This window comes from Mesocricetus auratus, unplaced genomic scaffold (genome assembly GCF_017639785.1).
Source record: "Mesocricetus auratus isolate SY011 unplaced genomic scaffold, BCM_Maur_2.0 Super-Scaffold_100009, whole genome shotgun sequence".
Taxonomy (NCBI): Eukaryota; Metazoa; Chordata; class Mammalia; order Rodentia; family Cricetidae; genus Mesocricetus; species Mesocricetus auratus.
The window spans coordinates 73,073,962-73,093,110 of NW_024429193.1; the positions used below are offsets into that span (position 1 = coordinate 73,073,962).

The following is a 19,149-nucleotide window of genomic DNA, read 5'->3' on the forward strand; positions in this document are numbered from 1 at the left end:
TTTGGATGAGGATGCTGCATTATATTAGGAACATGGAGCAGAACACTACCCTTCATCTTGTGGGCAAGAGGTGAGAGGGAAGTTAAAGAGCTGGGTTTCCCACTGTCCTCTGGGAGGGTACCCACACAGTGACCTACATTCACACTTCCCATTAGGCCTATCAACTCCTATTGGTGATTCTCTGACTTCTCAACAGTACCACACTGGAGACCAGGCCTTGACACATGAACCTTTTAGAGGATGCAAAGTATACCTAATTCTGTGGTCCATTCCATTGGCCTATCAAGTTCATGTTCTGCATCGATCGCTTGGTAGCTCAAACTAATAGCAAGCAGAAGAATAGTGAGATCAAATAGTAGGGAGTACTATCATTGTGACTCTGGCCTGTGACAGAAGGTGATCTTTCCTCTTGGTCTTAGAATCTTCTTGTTACAACATTTTTTTTCTATCTTGAAATTCAGTTATCAAAATTATCTACAGATGTTTTTCAAGATACAGGTTTTTGGTGCCTACAACCTTAAAAAGATGATTTATCAAGTCTGACTAGGGACTTTTATTCTGATATTTTATAAGAACTCTTCAAAATGATCAATCTATATGATCACTCTTCTCAAACTTCTTGAGTTTGAGTTCTCACTTGCCAGCTGTGTACTTGGGGGAAAGATAATTAATATCCCTATATCACCTTTTTTTCAAAGATGGCATCATAGTCTAATTAGGATTTTAAGATAAATTAAATATATAAAAATCTTTCATAGTAATCATATATATGCATATACTATATATATATGTATATATATATTACTTGATTTCATTAGTGTCTGTGTATAATTACCATCCTATAATATCAGCTGTTAAGATTCTTTTGACAATTAGAATGTTAGAACCACAGCAAAGATCTATTTGGTCATTATTTTGCCAATCTCTTTTTTGGAAGCTGGTGTTAATTTCTTATTTGGAAAATAGGAAAGTCAAGAGCAGATTGATTCAGTGGCAGAGCATTTGCTTTGTGTAAATGAGACCTTGAAATTCATCCTCAGTACCATAAAAATAAATAAAGGCTAAAGAGATGGATCACTGGTTAAGTTTGTTGCTATTGCAGAGGATCTGGTTCTAGTTCAATAACCACATGATAGCACACAACAATATGTAACTCGAGTTCTAGGAAATCCAATGCCCTCTTCTGACTGCCAAAGCATACATGTGGTGATATATATATATATATATATATATATATGTGCAAGTAAAACACTCACAAAATTTAATAAATAGATATAATTAAGAATAAATCTATACATAAGTAAAATAAAATAGAGTGGAGATAAAACTGAAGTGTGTGTGTGTGTGTGTGTGTGTGTAAGAGAGAGAGAGAGAGACACAGAGATTCAAACAAAATTTTAAAAAAATCTATCTTCAAATGTTCAATTGTTTATGGAACCTAGAATCCCTATAAAAGCATAAGGCTTGTGTAAGAGGAACCAAGCTAGAGGCGGAAAGGGCATTATTGAAACAAGAAGGTTATAGGGAACTCACTAAAAATAAGACCCTATTTACAGCTATCTTCTTACAGATTCTTTTTGATTCATATCCTTATTTTGCTAAATCCTTGCCAACTTTTATTTGTGAGGAATATCCTATGTTAAAATATTGCAAGAGCCTTGAAGCAAATTTCACAAATGTGTATGTGTTTTATAGTAGTCATGATCACAGTCCTCTTACTCCTCTGTACATCAGTGTATATAGCCTATATTTGAGTTTCAGTTACCAGAGTCAGTGCACTTCAAGTTGTACTCATGGAGAGTGCTTTAAGCAGCATTAAGTCTATCAGTGTCTATCACATCCTTCCTCTCAAACCCATACACAGTTTGGAAAGCTAGTGTTTGTGTCTGTGTAATCTATCAGGGCTCAAATAGTGGTAAGACATCCAATATAACTGTGACTTTTACACATATAGAGAAGTTCATGTCAATATATTGAGTTTGTGAATGCGGCAAAATGAACCAAACTGAGAGTCACCACAGTCACTCTACACTAAGAATGGCCTGAAGCTTCACACTGGATCTTAACCTTTCACCGTCGAATATGTTTTTAATGTACTTATTGCTTGTATTGAGTCTATTTACATTGTCTGAAAATGCCAAAGAGGTTACAGAAGGTTCGCTTTGCATTGAGAAACTGTCTTTGGTAGCATTTTTGTTAAACTGTCATGACTTCCCTATTCTCAACAGAGTGAAAACAAGTTAACTTTAGTACATGACACCCATGTGTCAGAACAGATCCGAAGATGCAGTCACATTTAGGTATCACTTATCAGCTCAGCAGGACATGTCTCAGAAAGCAGGGGGTATGGGAAACAGTGACATCAGTGTAGGAAGGTAGCCTCAAGAGTCTTTGCATGGAGAGTCTTTGCCAAATTCTTTTTATGAGGCTTCAATAACCTTGATGCCCAAACCACACAAAGACACAACTAAGAAAGAGGTCTTTAGACCAATATCCCTCGTGAACATTGATGCGAAAAAACTCAATAAAATACTGGTAAATCAAATCGAAGAACACATCAGAAAAATCATTCACCATGATCAAGTAGGTTTCATCCCAGGGATTCAGGGTTGGTTCAACATACGAAAATCCATCAATGTAATCCACCATATACCCAAGCTGAGAAACAAAAATCACATAATCATCTCACTAGATGCTGAAAAAGCCTTTGATAAAATCCAACACCCCTTAATAATAAAGGTCTTGGAGAGATTTGATATAACAGGAACATACCTAAACATAATAAAAGCCATATACAGGAAACCAACAGCAAACATCAAACTAAATGGAGACAAACACAATGGAATTCCTCTAAAATCTGGAACAAGATAAGGCTGTCCACTCTCTCCATACATCTTCAATATTGTACTTGAAGTGCTAAGCAATAAGACAACAGAAAGAAATCAAGGGGATACAAATTGGAAAGGAAGAGGTCAAACTTTCACTATTTGCAGATGATATGATAGTTTACATAAATAACCTGAAAAACTCTACCAGGGAACTCCTACAGCTGATAAATACCTTCAGCAAAGTGACAGGATACAAGATCAACTCAAAAAAATCAGTAGCCCTACAATATACAAACAATAAAAGGGCTGAGAAAGAAATAAGAAAAACACCACACTTTATAATTGCCACAAACAACATAAAACACCTTGGGGTAATGCTAACCAAACAAGTGAAAGACCTGTATCAAAAGAACTTTGAGTCTTTAAAGAAAGAAATTAAAGAAGACACTAGGAAATGGAAAGATCTCCCATGCTCTTAGATAGGTAGGATCAATATAGTAAAAATGGCAATCTTGCCAAAAGCAATCTACAGATTAAATGTAATCCCCATTAAAATCCCAGCACAATTATCCACAGACCTTGAGAGAACAATAATCAATTTTGTATGGAAAAACAAAAGACGCAAGATAGACAAAAAAAAAAAACTATTCAACAAAGCAACGTCCGGAGGCATCACCATCCCTGACTTTAAGCTCTATTATAAAGCTATAGCCCTGCAAACAGCTTGGTATTGGCACAAAAATAGACAGGTAGACCAATGGAATCGAATAGAAAACCCTGATTTTAACCCACACACCTATGAACACTTGATTTTTGACAAAGAAGCTAAAATTATACAAAGGAAAAAAGAAAGTGTCTTCAACAAATGGTGTTGGCATAACTGGATGCTGGCAAGTAGAAGACTGCAGATAAATCCATGTCTATTGCCATGCACAAAACTTAAGTTTAAATGGGTCAAAGACCTCAACATAAATCCAGTCACACTGAACCTCTTAGAAGGCAAAGTGGGGGTACCCTTAAATGAATTGGTACAGGAGACAGCTTCCTGAACATAACACCAGTAGCACAGAAACTGAGATCAACAATTAATAAATGGGACCTCCTGAAACTGAGAAGCTTCTGTAAGGCAAAAGACACAGTCAACAAGACAAAAAGGCTGCCCACAAAGTGGGAAAAGACATTCATTAACCCCACATCTGACAGAGGGCTGATCTCCAAAATCTACAAAGAACTCAAGAAGCAAGTTTCCAAAACGCCAAAGGATCCAATTAAAAAGTGGGCTACAGAACTAAATAGAGAATTCTCAATAGAGGAGTCTAAAATGGCTGAGAGACACTTAAGAAAGTGCTCAACCTCCCTAGCAATCAGGGAAATACAAACAAAAACAACTCTGAGATACCATCTTACTCCTGTCAGAATGGCTAAAACAAAAAACACCAATGATGCTCATGCTGGAGAGGATGTGGATAAAGGGGAACACTTCTCCACTGATTGTGGGAGTGCCAACTCATACAGCCACTATGGAAATCAGTATGGAGATTCCTCCAGAAAATAGGACTCAGTCTACCACATAACCCAGCAATTCCACTCTTAGGCATATATCCAAAAGATGCACATTCACACAACAAGGAAGTCTGTTCCACTATGTTGATAACAGCACTATTTGCAATAGCCAGAAACTGGAAACAACCTAGATGCCTCTCAGCTGAAGTGTGGATAGAGAAAATGTGGTATATTTACACAATGGAGTACTCCTCAGTGGAAAAAGAAAACAATGGAATCTTGAAATTTGCTGGCAAATGGACAGCACTAGAAGAAACTATCCTAAATGAGGTAACCCAGTCACAAAAAGACAAACATGGTATGTACTCACTCATGTATGAATTTTAGCCATGGATCAGGGGAATGTCAGCCTACAACCCCACTGCCAGAGAGACTGGGAAACATGAAGGACCCTAAGAAAGATATACGTGGTAACCCAGAGAAGGTGGAATGAGGCAAGATCTCCTGAGTAGATTGGGATCATGGTGGGGAGGGTAAAGGGAGCCAGGAAAAAGAGAGGGGGAAGAGGAGGGGAGAGAAGGACATGGAGAAGCAGGCAGGTTGAGTCGGGGGAAGAATAGAGGAGATCAGGATGAAAGATACCATAATAGAGGGAGTCATTTTTGGTTTGAAGAGAGAACTGGCACTGGTGAGATTTCCAGAGATCTACAAGAATGACACCAACTGGTAAACTAAGCAATAGTGAAGAAACTACCTTAAATGCCCCTTCCTGATAATGAGTTTAACACTACCTTATATGCCATCCTAGAACCTTCATCTATGACTTATGGAAGCAGAGGAAGACACCCAGAGCTAAACACTGTACTGATCTCCTCGAACCCAGTAACAGAGAGGGAGGGGTGATGAGGAAAGGGGTATAGACTGGGTTGGGGAAACCCAGAGAAACGACTGACCTGAACAAGGGGGAGATCTTGGACCCCAGACTGATGGCTGAGAGGCCAGAATGGAACTGACCCAGATCCCCTGAAAGTGGGTGTCAATGAGGAGGCCTAGGCAATCTATGGGGCCTTGGGTAGTAGATCAGTATTTATACCTGGCACACAAATGGGCTTTGCGTGCCTATCCCACAATGAGGGATGCTCTCTCAGACTGGACTCTTGGGGAAGGGCCTAGGCCCTGCCCTGAATGAAATGACAGACTATGGAGATCCCCATGGAGGGCCTCACCCTCCCTGAGGAATGGAGTGGGGATTGGGAAGGGGATTGGGGGGGCCAGGGAAGGAGGGGAGAGAGAGGGAGCTGGGATTGACATGTGAAACAAGCTTGTTACTTATTTAAATAAAAATATATAAAAGGGAGACTTTTCACGGACCTCACAGTGCAGTGGAGACACTATCCTGTGGCCTCCCTCCCTCCCGACACTTCCCTTTACTCCCCTCTGGGTTCCACCCTGGGTGGTCAGTCTATTTCCTGGCCACCTGCTCATGGGCCATTGCTCTGTTTCCTCTGCTAGTGCAGAGCTTTCCCTTCCACACCATCCTTTCCTAAACATGAAGAACTGTTCAAGATCCAGCACTGATACCATTCCTTCAGGAACATTCTATCTGCCAGAACAATGCTCCTCCCCCTCTGAATGTTCATACAATTTAATCTCTTTGAAATTAATAGGGCTTGCTCCTTTTCACTGTGAAATCTAGTTTTGTGTCCTTCTGGGTCTTGAGTTCAAAGTAGTCCGAGGCTAGATCCTTCTACTGATCTAAGAGAACATCGCAGGTTAATTCGGGAGTAAGAGAAGTTTATGGCATGCCAAGAAAACAGCAACAAAGCCTGAACCGTCACCAGCAAAGGGGCTGTGAGGTCTAGCTGGATCTTAAGGCCAGCATTGCCCTGGCTCCTGTAGCTGTGTTGATATCTCTGACTAATTGTGTTTCCTCCATTCTTTCTTTGTGCTGACTCTTAACTGATGTTTGCTCTGCAGCAGGCAAAACTGAGAGCCTCGGTGGGACCAAAGTAGACGGTGAGTCAGGAAGCAGATATGTGAAGAAACGCTCGGGAACTCTTTGTTTCAGACTTTTTGTAGTTGAAGGTTTAGAAGACACCAGGAGTAATTAGATTGTGTGTGTGAGTGTGTGTGTGTGAGTGTGTGTGTGTCTGTCTGTCTGACTGTGTATTTAAAAATTACAGGAGCAGCTATGCACCCATATACGTATTTACAGCAAATAGAACTGAGTGTGGTGGTGAACCAAATAGAGGCAACACCTTACTCAAAAGAAATTACATTTGCGTGACCACAAAATTATCTTTGCAAGGAGTACATTGGCCTTAAACCTGAAAACCAGGCCACTAAAGCCAAGTAAGGAGAGAGAAAGTCGCCCACAAAGGAGTTAAGTTTCACATTGCAGAAACCACAGATGATCTATACCAGCGTGCACTAGAGAAGACGTTTTCGTTTTGTTTTTTAGTGTGCCAACTTTTCCTAGAGTCTCTCCCTTGTTTTCTTTTCCTTCTAGCCTGCCCTAGTGTGTGTGTGTCTGGCTTTGGTGGTTTGGAGGGTGGCGATTGGGCGGGGAGCAGGACTCAGTTCTCCAACTGAGCCTGGGAGGAGTGGGAGGGACTGGGAGCAGCGGTTTCTCACACCACAGCCTTCCAGGCGGTCTTCCTCCAGCGTCTGTCAGCCTGACCCCCAAGACAAGAGCGGCATTGCACAGCCTGAGGAGTCAGCCGAGATACGAGATACCTGAGACCCGGTGCCCGGGTGGCTTTGACCTCGCGTGGCTGCACCATGGTGGGTTTGCCTCGCGATTTGATTTTCTAGTGTCTGGGGGATGGAGAAGGGGAAGAAGCGTGGCACCGCGACGTGGAAAGAAGTCCTGTGCCGTGGGGCGGGGACACGGTAGAATCCTTTAGGTCGCGACAGGAAGAAACAAAAGCGAGAAGCAACTGTTTCGAGTAATGTGGGTAACCGGCGCTGGGGGGTGTTCGGTGCTTCCCGCCGCGCCTATAAAGCAGGTTGACAAGCGTGTGTTCAAGCGTGGCGGTGAGTGTCCCCGGCGAGCCCGCGCGGGGACCGACAGGTGCGACCGCAGCCACTGTCCACGCCAGCGCCTCCGCCCTGCGTCTGGAATCCAGTGCTGCTGGGCTGTGCGAGGTGTGCTCGACGTCTGCGGGAGGTCGGGAACCTCGGTCCCAACGTCTGGAAGCCACTGAGTAAGTGATCGAGGTACCCCCGCGGGTCGGGGACTCACAGGGCGTGCGGCCCTCTGCCGAGCCCTGACCGAATCCTGTCCCACGCTCTCCCGGGATCCTGCCCAACCCTGGGTAGCAAGATCACGATCCCCAAGCTGGGGAGCAGCGAAGAAGCGACTTCCCGGGCGTGATCGCCGCGGTCCACGGGAACCGTTCCGGCTGGACGCTGTGGGCCCTTTGGGGACGCGCAGGGCGTGGGCGACTGTCTCCCACGCCCGGGCCCGGCCGGCAACCCTGAGAAGCTGTGTGGCCTCTGTCACCCAGTAGCAAGGCAGGGAGGCCGGAGGAGACCTATAGCTTCCAGCTTGTGACCTCATCCAGGCTGCTTTCCTCCCCCTAGGGTGGGCAAGCAGCTCAGATCCCCAGAGAATGCAAACTGCAAACTTCCAGCCACTGCTGGAGCCGCCGCAAAGTGTGCCTGCATGCAGGGGGAGCGAGCCTGGCTCCTTAGCCGCCTTTCTCTTGTTATGACGACTGTAACGCGTTGGAAGGCAATGTCCAGGCGTCACAGCGGTCTCCTGGGCCTAGCTGAGTGGACAGTGTGTCCAGGGTCCTCAGAGTTGCCTCTAAGTGACTTTTGTGTGATGGGCCTCCTCACACCGTGGTCACGTGGTTCTAAGGCCTTGGGTTTCCTGGGCCTTTTGCTTTCCAGCGTTCACAGAGTTGTTCGTTCGTTTTGAATGTGACGAACAGTCACATTCTTACTTCTGAAGTAAGCCAGAGGGTTGCCCAGTTCATCCTCGGGATGCATCTCGGCTTCTAACATATTGAAACCTTGCTGGGTTTAAAGGAATGTTGATTAGCTTAATTTAAATTTTCATAGTGTTTTCTCAGGATCAGCCCTCCAACAATGCTTCTTGTCTGGCTTGGTAAGAGCAGCATTCACCTTCCTGTTGCATTCACGTTGAGGCACTTAAAGATGAGCAGTTTTGTGTCTGGGCTCATCATAATGCAAGGCACAAGCTGTTGCTTTTCCTAAACTGGTGATACTGTTTTTCTTCAGAAAGGATCGCATCAGGTACTCTGTTGCGAAGAGCAGTGGTGACCAAGGGAGGCAGACGATGAGGACGGGAGACTTTCTAGAGTTCTGAAGTAACGACAGTTGCTTTTGTTCGGTTATTAAATGGTCGGGTATGTGAATCTACGATAGGGTTCTTGTAGTCTCAGAAGTTATAACCAAGTATTTGAGCTGTTGCATATTTTTTTTTTTATTTAAGTTAGAAACAAGCTTGTTTCACATGTCAATCCCAGCTCCTTCTCCCTCCCCTCCTCTCCCGCCCCCCCCCCACCAGGTCCCCCAGTTCCCCACCCAATCTCCACTCAGAGGCCCTCCATGGTGGATCTCCAGTGACTGTCATTTCATCCAGGGCAGGGCCTAGGCCCTCCCCCCAAGAGTCCCTGCTGAGATAGAATAACTCCTGAAGTGTACAGAGAAATTTGCGACCCAATAGGAAAATGAGGACCTGAGTTAAGCCGAACAGTTTCCAGTCTAAGTCTTAGCCTCTGTACATAAAGTGTGCAGACACGGACTAGTAGAAGATTTCAAGAATAGTGCTGTGATAGTTAAACAGTTCAAAGGCTGGTGAGGAGGCAGAGGAAAAGGAATCTGTATACACTACCTGGGGAAATGTAAATGTGGGAAACTACTATGGAAATCAGGATGGAGGTTCCTCAAAATATTTAAGAATAGAAATAGACACATGATATATATATACATATATATACATATATATATATATATCCTTCAGGTATATACAGTAAAGATTTTGTGTCAGCACACCACAGAGATATTTGCTCAGAGAACTTTACCAGCCACAATAGCCAAGATATAGAACCAGTCTAGTGCCCAGCAACAAGTGCATGAATAAAGACAGTATGGGATTACCATTGATGAACATATACACATTTATTCCTCTATACATAGAAAGAAAATGCTGAAATTTGCAAAGAAATGGGAGGCACTGGACATCATTCATAGAGAAATAAAACAAACAAAAGACATTTTCTCTCATATATAAAATCTAGGAATATATATGTATGTATATATATATATATATATATACATATATATATGATATCTAGGAGACTGGAAGAAGTGAGCCAAAGAGAGGAGGGACGGCACAAAGAAGGGCAACTGTGTATATAAAATGTGAAACACACGGGGAAACCGCCTAGGGGAAAATAAGACAAGCAAGTTGGGGAAGGCTGGGGAGCGAATCAGAGCAACATAGAGTGTAATAATCTACATACATGACAATGTCACAAGCAAATCCCCTACTTTGTGTACTAAATAAGATAAGTGTACAAAAGAAGAAAAGTTCCTATGAAACAGACTCAAGTCCAAGATGAGTTCTATGGAGTTTGCTTAATAGAAGTCTGTGATGCACAGATGGCTGGATTTTGTTTCTACTTGCACTATTAGATCTTTTCAGTTTATGAAAATAAATAGAATACTTTTCTCTCATTGAAATCGAACTTAAATATTAAGTAATTTTGCTTGGTATGGTATCCCATGAGACATGGCATGTAAACAGTCCTAGACAGAACCCATTATACACGTCCAGGTATAATACATGATTATCTTCTGCTGTTTGAGAATAAGGAAGGAAATGTGAAGTTATGATTTATATCTAGCAGTAGGAAAGAATTCATAATATTTAGTGCTGGTGTCTCATAACTATGGCTTATTAGATAATCTTGTTTCAAGACATTCTAGAAAGTTGTTTTAATTTAGACTTCACTACAGGCTTAAGTAATGACACTAAAATTATGCTGTTATGAGTAATGTATCAGTAGAATACTTAGAGTATTAAAATTTCAATAATTTGTCATAGATACCTTTAGACTTAAGAAACCTCTTTTGCTGAACAACTAAACCCATTGGTTGGGCTGTATCAGGAGCAGTGAAAGAAACATGAGTTCTCTAACAGTTGTAAGAGTGAGTGTGAGGGAGGAGGGGAGAAAATACTGATGTTGTTTAAAGATAGCACAATTTCTTCCCCAAATCTCTTGTGAATTTAAGAAATAACCACGAGACTAGCTTTAAGAGTGAGTCTCCCTAAATGAGAGGAAATGGAAAGTAATATTTGTACAAACAAGCTGAAATATGTAATTGATGGGGAAAAATTGTAGGAAGTGATGGTGTGTTAGAATTACTTTGATGTCAGATTCACAAGGAAGTTGTTTGTTTTCCTTTGCTTTGAGAGGACATTCAACTTTTTATGGAGCTATTTTTATGTTACTTGATTAGAACTATTTATCCAAGACACTTTCCTTAAGCATGCTATTTATTGCATCTCTGGAAATTTGTGGAAAGAATTGTCTCTCTTTCTAAAACACCTGCAATGAAGATGATTGTCCTTTCCAGGTCATATAGGTCTATCGTCTGGACAGCAGTTTCCTTAGCTGTCACCATCCTTTCCTGGCACGAGAGCTATCCACAATCTTGAGTGCTTTTGGTGATTCGGTGTCTTTGAACCAGTTGACTTATTGGAAGGATGGCTACTTTCTTATCCATCCTGTGTTGTACCTGATTACTCACTGTCTTTACAATTTCTAATTTCACTTGCTTATTTTGTGGGTATATGTATGTGCATATGTGTGTGTGCATGTGTAGGGACACACACACATCATGACATACACATGGAGCTCAGAAGATAGCTTTCAAGTGCCTGCTTATCTCCTACTATGTGCATCCAGGGTTAAACCCAGGACCTCAGTTGTTGTGTCAGGAACCTTTACCCACTGGGCCATCCACGGGCTCTCTTATTCCCTTATCTTTCGCCAGAATACCTTGGGAATACTTTACCTATTTCACATATAGGAGAGTAGGCATCCATCCACTTCCTCTAGGCAGAGCACTTACAGAAAACAAATGCGATTGTTTGTGGCTGGGTAAAAAGAACTTGGGGCCAAGTGTGCCTTCATCATACAGTGAGAGACTCATGCTTATTAAAACTGCAGAGTCTCTAAGTTTCCATGCTGGGCAGTCATGCTTTCCAGCTAGTATTAATCTTTGATTAAAACAAGCCTTTTTTAAAAAATATACAATGAAAGCCAGATCTAACCCACATACCAAGTACTCTCACACAGTAAGGATTAGCAAGAAGTCAACTGGAGATGGTGGCTGACAGGAAGCCAGGTAAACTCTCACATTAACCCCTCGGCCACCCTTGCTTTGTATCCCTTTCTATGCTGCCACATGACACCGAAGGTGTCTGTTTCAGTGTTTGCATCTCTGGCCAATCCCAGTTCTCTGCCACTGGATTCACAAAACCTTGCAGGCCGCACAGTAGGTGTCAAGTGGGCTGCACCTTGCTGGTACTGAGTTGAGGTATTTTGTGTCTGATGCCATAGGCCATATTAATCATGAACACCATGCAAAGCACAGCGCTTGTTTTGGGAGAACTCCTGTGCATGGCCTTGCTGATGTCCCTCTGTGCTCTTATGTAGGCTTTGCAGCCTTTTCAGAACCACCTGATGTGGCATTTCTGTCACCAGTTGCACTTTCTGCAGTCATGCTTGTTATCCACCACCATTGTGGGCATGAACTGGCTTCTGAACTTTTCCTCTTCCTAACAATCCAGACCAACAGAGGCTTTAAGTACCACATTCCAGTCTTCCTCTGTGGTCGGGGCTTCCTGCAACATCTAGTAACGGGACTGGTCTATTTTTAGGATTGACCTTAACCTACTCTATTCTCTAGAGGACCAGCAAGTACATAATACCCTGTGGTTCCCGTCACTTTAAGTCTCACCTAAAAATCTTGGAGCCCTTAGTCTTTTTTGAGTAATTTGTCCTGTCTTTCCAAATACTTTACTAACTTTATAACTACTTGATAAGTTTCTCTCCCCTTTTTTCTCCTTTTCTAAGAGTTTCCTGTTTTTATCAACCTGTTTTAAATTCCAGTTTCAACTCTCCTCAACTTCCAAATATTTTCCCAAATACACAACAGACTCTGTCAGCTTCCTTGGAATGTCTGTCTTAAAACTTTCCTTGAGGTGGATTCAACCAGATGAGTAACTCAGCTGCTTTCTTTTGCCTGATGACCAACTATCCTGCTCTACTTTTAGATCAATGGATAGTTAATGGATATCATTGCTGTTTTGTTTTGTTTTTTTATCTTGACAGAGCAGTGAAGTTATTTTTTTCTTTTTGATTTATTCTGTACCAATTATTTGTCACCAATGTTCTAGACTTTTATCACTTTTCTCAGTCTATTCAGAGCACTCCCAATCTTTATTCTTAGCAGGTGACTTTATTGGCTAACTTCAGTTAGAAGGATCGAGATCACTTTTGACAAATTTTAGTAAGGCTACTTTGAGTTGGTCTTTCTTTGGTAGACCAGTTTTGAACATAAATACCCTTTTTTTGCATCAAATGACACAATATCTTGTTTTCCCTATTTATTTACTTTTACCTTTTGAGTTAATTTTTACAAATATTAGCTCTTATAATTTCTGAGATAATCAGTGGTTTTATTCTTTCATATTGGTAGGGGAGGGGACACTCTTTATTGAGAATAGTCTCTTTTTAATCAGCTGGTTTTTCACAAAGGGTTATCATCACAGCTGAGCATATGTATATGTGAAGAATGTCATAATGCTGTCAGATGTACTGGTTCATCTCCACTGGATTCTGTACTGATAGTATATCTCTCTCTCCATTTCTCTTTTCTTTCTTCCTTCTTTTATTTCCTTTGTTCCTTCTCTATTTTTTATCTTATATTTTTACTACAGTGTTTAATCCCACATCTCTTTTTTACATTCCTCTACAAATGCATTAATTTCCCCCAGTTTTGTATTTGGCCACACGATTTGAACTCACTATGTATTCCAAGTTGTTCGTGAACTTGCAATCTTCCTGCTTCTGAATACCCAGGGCTTATATTAGAGATGGTGCTAGCACATCTGGTTTAAGAATTACAAAAATAAACTTACTGCAGTTATACTTGACCTTTATTTTCATCTTATTCTTCTTGAAGGTCAGAATCTTTTTGGATTCCAACTTGATTATACAGAGTAAAAACATTTCTCACCATAGAGACATTAACAGATTTTATCAGTGTGTGGTTTATCCAAGTAACTTTAGAATGATGAGTTGGAAGGACCCTTAACATGGCCCGAGAATCCTTCTTTTTGTTTCAGGCTTATCATTGAATTGATCCTATTACAAGGCTGACTTGCAAGTTTTTAAGGCTTATGCCTTTCTTTCCTTGGAGTTTATATTCTTTGTATGATACAAGAGTTTACTGGGACAGACACTGGAATCTGTTTCCACTTTCTGCAGGACTAGTAATAAGTAACTTTATGAAAAGCCAAAAGCAGTCACATTGAGCTCACTTATAATGACCTGTGAACAACACATCACACTTTCAATACTTAAATAGTATGCTTTAAAGAACCTTTGGATTCATGCCTGGCATTAGTGTCAAGATGTTTTGGGTTGGAGTCAGTGGAATGCACTCTCTATTTGAAAATTGAAGCACTGGCTGGATTTCTTGTTCTCTGCTCAAACATTCCTTCGTATTGTTTCCTTCTGCTTTTCTTCTCCCCTCTCTCCTTTTCCTTCTTCCCTCTCTCACTCCCTTCCTTCTGCTTTTCTATATTCAGATGTTATCTGGTGACCAAGAATTCATGATCCCCTGCCTCAGACTTTGAAGTGTTGTGACCGCAGCTGCACTACCAAAACTCACTATCATTGCATTTTTAAAAAGTATTGGATCAGCTGGGCAGTGGTCGTGCACACTTTTAATCCCAGCTCTAAGGAGGCAGAGGCAGGCGGATCTCTGTGAGTTCAAGGCCAGCCTGGTCTACAAGAGAGAGTTCCAGGACAGCCTCCAAAGCCACAGAGAAACACTGTCTCAAAAAACAAAAAAAAAATTATTGTGATAATTCTGTGATCTTACCCACAAATCATTTGGTACTCTAGTGCTGAACCCATTTAGAAGGATTTATAGTATTGTATAACCTGGACCGTATATTTCTTATTCTACTTTTTGTCTCAATATGACTGATGGGGGGGAGGATCAGCAGTGACCCTGACTATAGAGTCACACAGACTGTCTGAGGATGTAGTGCCATTTGACCTTCTTTGTCTCCTTCAAGTCAGAACACTTTTCCCACATCCAATAAAAATGCCATCATTGCTGCTTTATCTAGCCATCAGTAACAAGAATCAAGAGACATTTTTGTTATTGTACATTTTTAAAACTCCGGTTTCATTTCATGCTTTGTAATTTACGGTGCCCTTCTTGGAGGACCAGCCACTCTTCTGTTCTTATCTCAATAAAGTTTATTACAGATTATACTTGTCACTGAGAAGGCACAACCAAGTTGATGCCACAGTCCTTGATTGGAAGGAATTTAAAGTCTGTACGTGGCAGCTAGCAAAAGCAAGAAATAGTCTCCAAATTATACATGTCAGCCCTAACGAGCAGCTTGATATGCAGCTGGCAGTTTTAATAACTTCTAAAGAACTGAGAAGGGAGACAGTTTTGCAGTGGAAAAACTGAGGAATGAGTTCCAAGAACTGTCCCGGACAAGGGCAGCGTATCGGGTTCCACAGGACCCACAGGGGTTTTATTTTAGAGTAGTGGGGAGGGTGTGCCAAACAGATGACAAGGCAAGAGGCCCACCAGAGAGTAGGCAATGGTTAAAGTATTGGGTAGGGGGCATAGCATGGGCATCTTGCAAGTCACAGTTCTTGCCTGGCCTAACCCCGGCTCACGCCTCGAACTTTAGAATAGCTAAGTTGGGCACTACTGCCCGGTGTGGCCTCTTCCTTAGGGGAGAGCATAGTGCTTACTTTGTTTGCCCTGTTGTTTCCTTGTCTTCTTGGTCCTGTATTGGGAGAACCACACTAACTTCGTCTCTAAACTGCTGACTCAGCTCTCCTGTTCTTCCAGTTCTGAATTGAGTCTTGATACCCAGTTGCACTACACCCTGCTCTTTCCCTCTACATTCTTACACTATACTACAGTTGTAGTTGGAATTGTCTTTTCCCCATTAGGATTTATTTGGGGGGGGGGAGAATAATAGTCTAAATACCCATTCTGTTCACAGACACCCAGGAGAGCTGCTGAACACACGGTAAACACACGGTAAGGTGTGTGCCATGAAGTGGTCTGGCTTGGAGCAATGAGATTATCTCAGTACGTTTATGCAAGGCATTCTAAGTAAGAAGGGATTAGATCATTAGATCATAAGACCAGGGTGTGTTAGTTAGATAGAGTCTTTGCTTCATTAGGTAATGTGGGCCTGTGTTATGCTTTTTAAAGTTGGGGGATGGGTGTAAGGTATACACATCAATTTTAACTAGACATTCATAAATCAATTCTAGTCATTCAGAGTTAAAAATGTATTTGGGGATTTAACTGTGCAATTGTCTGGTATCCTTCAATTGTGCTTTAGTCCACTTACAGTATTGTAAGAAATGGTCATAGACTTTTGTTCATGAGGCATTCCAAAGATCTTCAAGTCAAAATCCCCTCACACTGGGACTACATTATGAAACAGTGGTGCGGATGCAGGCATTCAAGCCTTGGATAATGTTTTGTGTCTTCATGATACTAACAACACCATCACTTGAATTCTGCATGTTTTTGTTAAGGATATTTATTTCCTAGTCTAAACACACACACACACACAAACACATTTTTAGCTGCATAATTTCAGTTATCAGTTATCACACTGAAACTTCAGATATGCTTTCTCATACGCGCTTAAATGAAATGTGGTTACAATAGTCTTCTTATATATGGTTTTGATTTCTGCGCTTTCATTTACCAGCAGTTAATAGTGTTCTGAAAATATTAAATAGATGATTCCAGAAATAAATAACCCCTAAGTCTCTCTAAATTTTATGACAATGTATTATATTGTTTCCTAACTCTTGCTGTGTTTAATTTAGAAACTGAAGGTTATCATAGATATATATGTATATACATAGTGAAAATAATACAGGATTTATAAATTTGGTGTGATACTATATGTGGTTTCTAGGATCTGAGAAATCTCTTGGAATGTGTCTGCAACTACCAAGGGGATGGTAGTATTTTGTTAATAAAGCACTGAACAAATAATTGCAATATTTCATTCGCAGAGGTAACCAATTAGGCTGTGCATTTGTTGTCATGAAGCTTCATGAAAGTATTGGCATGTGTGGGTTATTGGGAAGGTCGCATGTGTGACATGGAAGGAGGTTTGTGTAGGCACAATCAAGTGATTGACAACAGGCATGTCAAGATGTGAATCTTCCTACACTATGTTGTTCTTCTATTCTCATTTGAGACACTGCACCACTAAGTTTCCCAGGCTAACCTCTAATTCACTATGCAACCTATACTGGCTTATATTCTCCATGCCCATATCTTGGCTTCCTAAGAGCTAGGATGGTCCACTCCAGTTGACTCTACTCTAGTGGCTGCATATGTTTGTAATTGTGATTCATATAGGGCAGGAGGAATTTGGGTGAAAATCAGAGTAAAATTCCATGTCTTCAAACGCTTTAAAAGTTTTGCCATCAGTAATTAGAGGTGGCACTACTCTTCCACTTGTACCCCCAGTAGTATCTGAGTGTGGCCCCACATCTACTTCTCAGTCTTTTTCTGGTTACCTGCTTCAGAATAATTTTTATGCTGTAACTGTGTTGCTTTATGCTAAACATTCTGCAGTGTTCGGAAGGGAGTGGTGGATTTGTCACTTTTGTGAGAAGCAAATCATCCTAACCGAAGCCCCTTGCATCTTCTTTCCTCCTTCCCTCCTCCCCTATAGGCATGAGTCCATTTCGACTTAAACCTCTTGCCACCTTCAGCCCACTTGTAGACATAGCCAAGAGCAAGGCCACACATATATGGGAGGTACTCCCAGGTTAACCTCCACTCAAGTTTCTGTCCCCCTAGTCCTGCCCTAAGCCCTGAGTTCCTTTGGGTTGGTGTGGTCTCTTCCATTGTTCCTCTAGGCTTCTGCAAGAAAGCATTTATCCTTGCTTGCCTAAGATCAAAAGTGCCTTTTGTTAGATTGCTGACTGCCTTCAATCAAGAGCATGGCATATGGACAAAGACTGTTAAAGTTAGTGGAAAATTAAGGGGGGGGAAGGGAAGAAACAAGGACCCAGTATAGGGGCCATAGATTAGAAAGCCGGGCCCAATGGGGTGTACTGAGCGCCAACATGAGGCACACACAGTAGGAAGATGGTCAGAAGGAAGGAGCTTCACCCTGGTGTTGCCTATCAGTTGTCGTCATTACTAGGGATGGTTAGGACATTTTTCCTCACCAGTGGTTTGGAGCTTTGATTATCCAAATCAAACGGGCATAAACCAGCTTAGCTGCTTCTCTTGTTTCACCAACAGTGATTCATTTCACAGCGGAGATTACCAGCTGTTGGTTTCCAGTCTAGGTTTACACAGTTAATTCTTATGTGTCTATAATTGCATTAACCTTCCTTGATAGATGACACTTGGTTCCATGAACACAAATCTCAACGATTTTTATTGCATGCCAAGCACTTAGAACCATTTTAAAAGGGGGTTCAAGCCCATCTGTTTAAAAGTTCATGCTGGTAACATACTAGCCACACCGTGGTCACTACAGCTTTGCCTGGTTTGTCCCCTTACTTCAGGGCAATCAGTCAGCTGCCTCAGATGAGGGTTGTTATCACATTCTTCTTTCTTTCTACTTGTGTTTTTTTCCTGGAAAGTCCTTTCTTGATTTCTCTATTCCACTATTTCCTATTTGTTTCACAAAGCCCTGCTTACATGTGTTTTTGGAAAGAGATCACCAATGTGATGCACAGGTTCTGGCGCAAGTTTCTGAGGTCACCATCACACCTTCTCGTGACACATTCAGGTCACCTTGAAATGTGCCTGTTTGGCAATGGTCTTCACATGCAATCTTTGCTTTAAGGGTATGAATGAATGAATGAACAAGTGGACAATAATGAAAGAATGCATAAGTGAATGAAGTGATGGTAGATTCCAAGGGAAGAATAGGTAGAGATGTTATCAAAGAAAGTTCCTGAAGAAAGGATGGCATGATGGAGTCTAGAGCACTGAGGGAATGCCAGGTTTAAAATGGAGAGAGTCATCATGTGTGAATACAGTCACAGACACCGAGTTACTGTAGCACTTAAGTCACTTGCTAGTGTCACCCACAAGATTGGTGACATATAAACTTAGAGCATACAATTTCTAAACAAACACTATAAATTTGGTAAAGATAATCCACCATCATGATGACTATTTGAAATAAAAAGTGTATTTATTTGTCATTGAACAAATGAAGATTCTCACCAATATATGAAAAATAAAGCATGGATACATATTTGAAAAGAATATTTTAGTATGTAGTATCATACATTGCAGCTATTTCTGGTATGACACCCAAATTAAGATATTATTATTTTTCTAAAGGCTATTGTGTAGTGTGGTCTATAAAGACATCAACATCCTAAAATCTGTCATGTCCTCTGAATCATCTCACTTGCATGAAGTCACACATCACTATGTAGCATGCTGGTCCATTAGAAACTAAAGATGTACTCAAAGTTACAGACATTTTAAATGGCAGCAGAGT

The 19,149-nt window shown here is 41.4% G+C and overlaps 1 protein-coding gene across 2 annotated transcripts in view; it reads left to right on the top strand.

Moving 5' to 3' along the window:
* Positions 1 to 6,888: 6,888 nt before the first annotated feature.
* Gucy1a1 (guanylate cyclase 1 soluble subunit alpha 1) overlaps positions 6,889 to 19,149 on the top strand; it is a 54,410-nt gene continuing 42,149 nt past the window's right edge. Inside the window, exon 1 of one of the 2 annotated variants that reach the window (XM_040752602.1) lies at positions 6,889 to 7,115. The gene's annotated coding sequence lies outside the window, so the exon portion shown is untranslated. Of the gene's footprint in view, positions 7,116 to 7,148; positions 7,538 to 19,149 lie in introns of those variants that run through there. The other variant, XM_040752603.1, reaches the window with a different exon arrangement.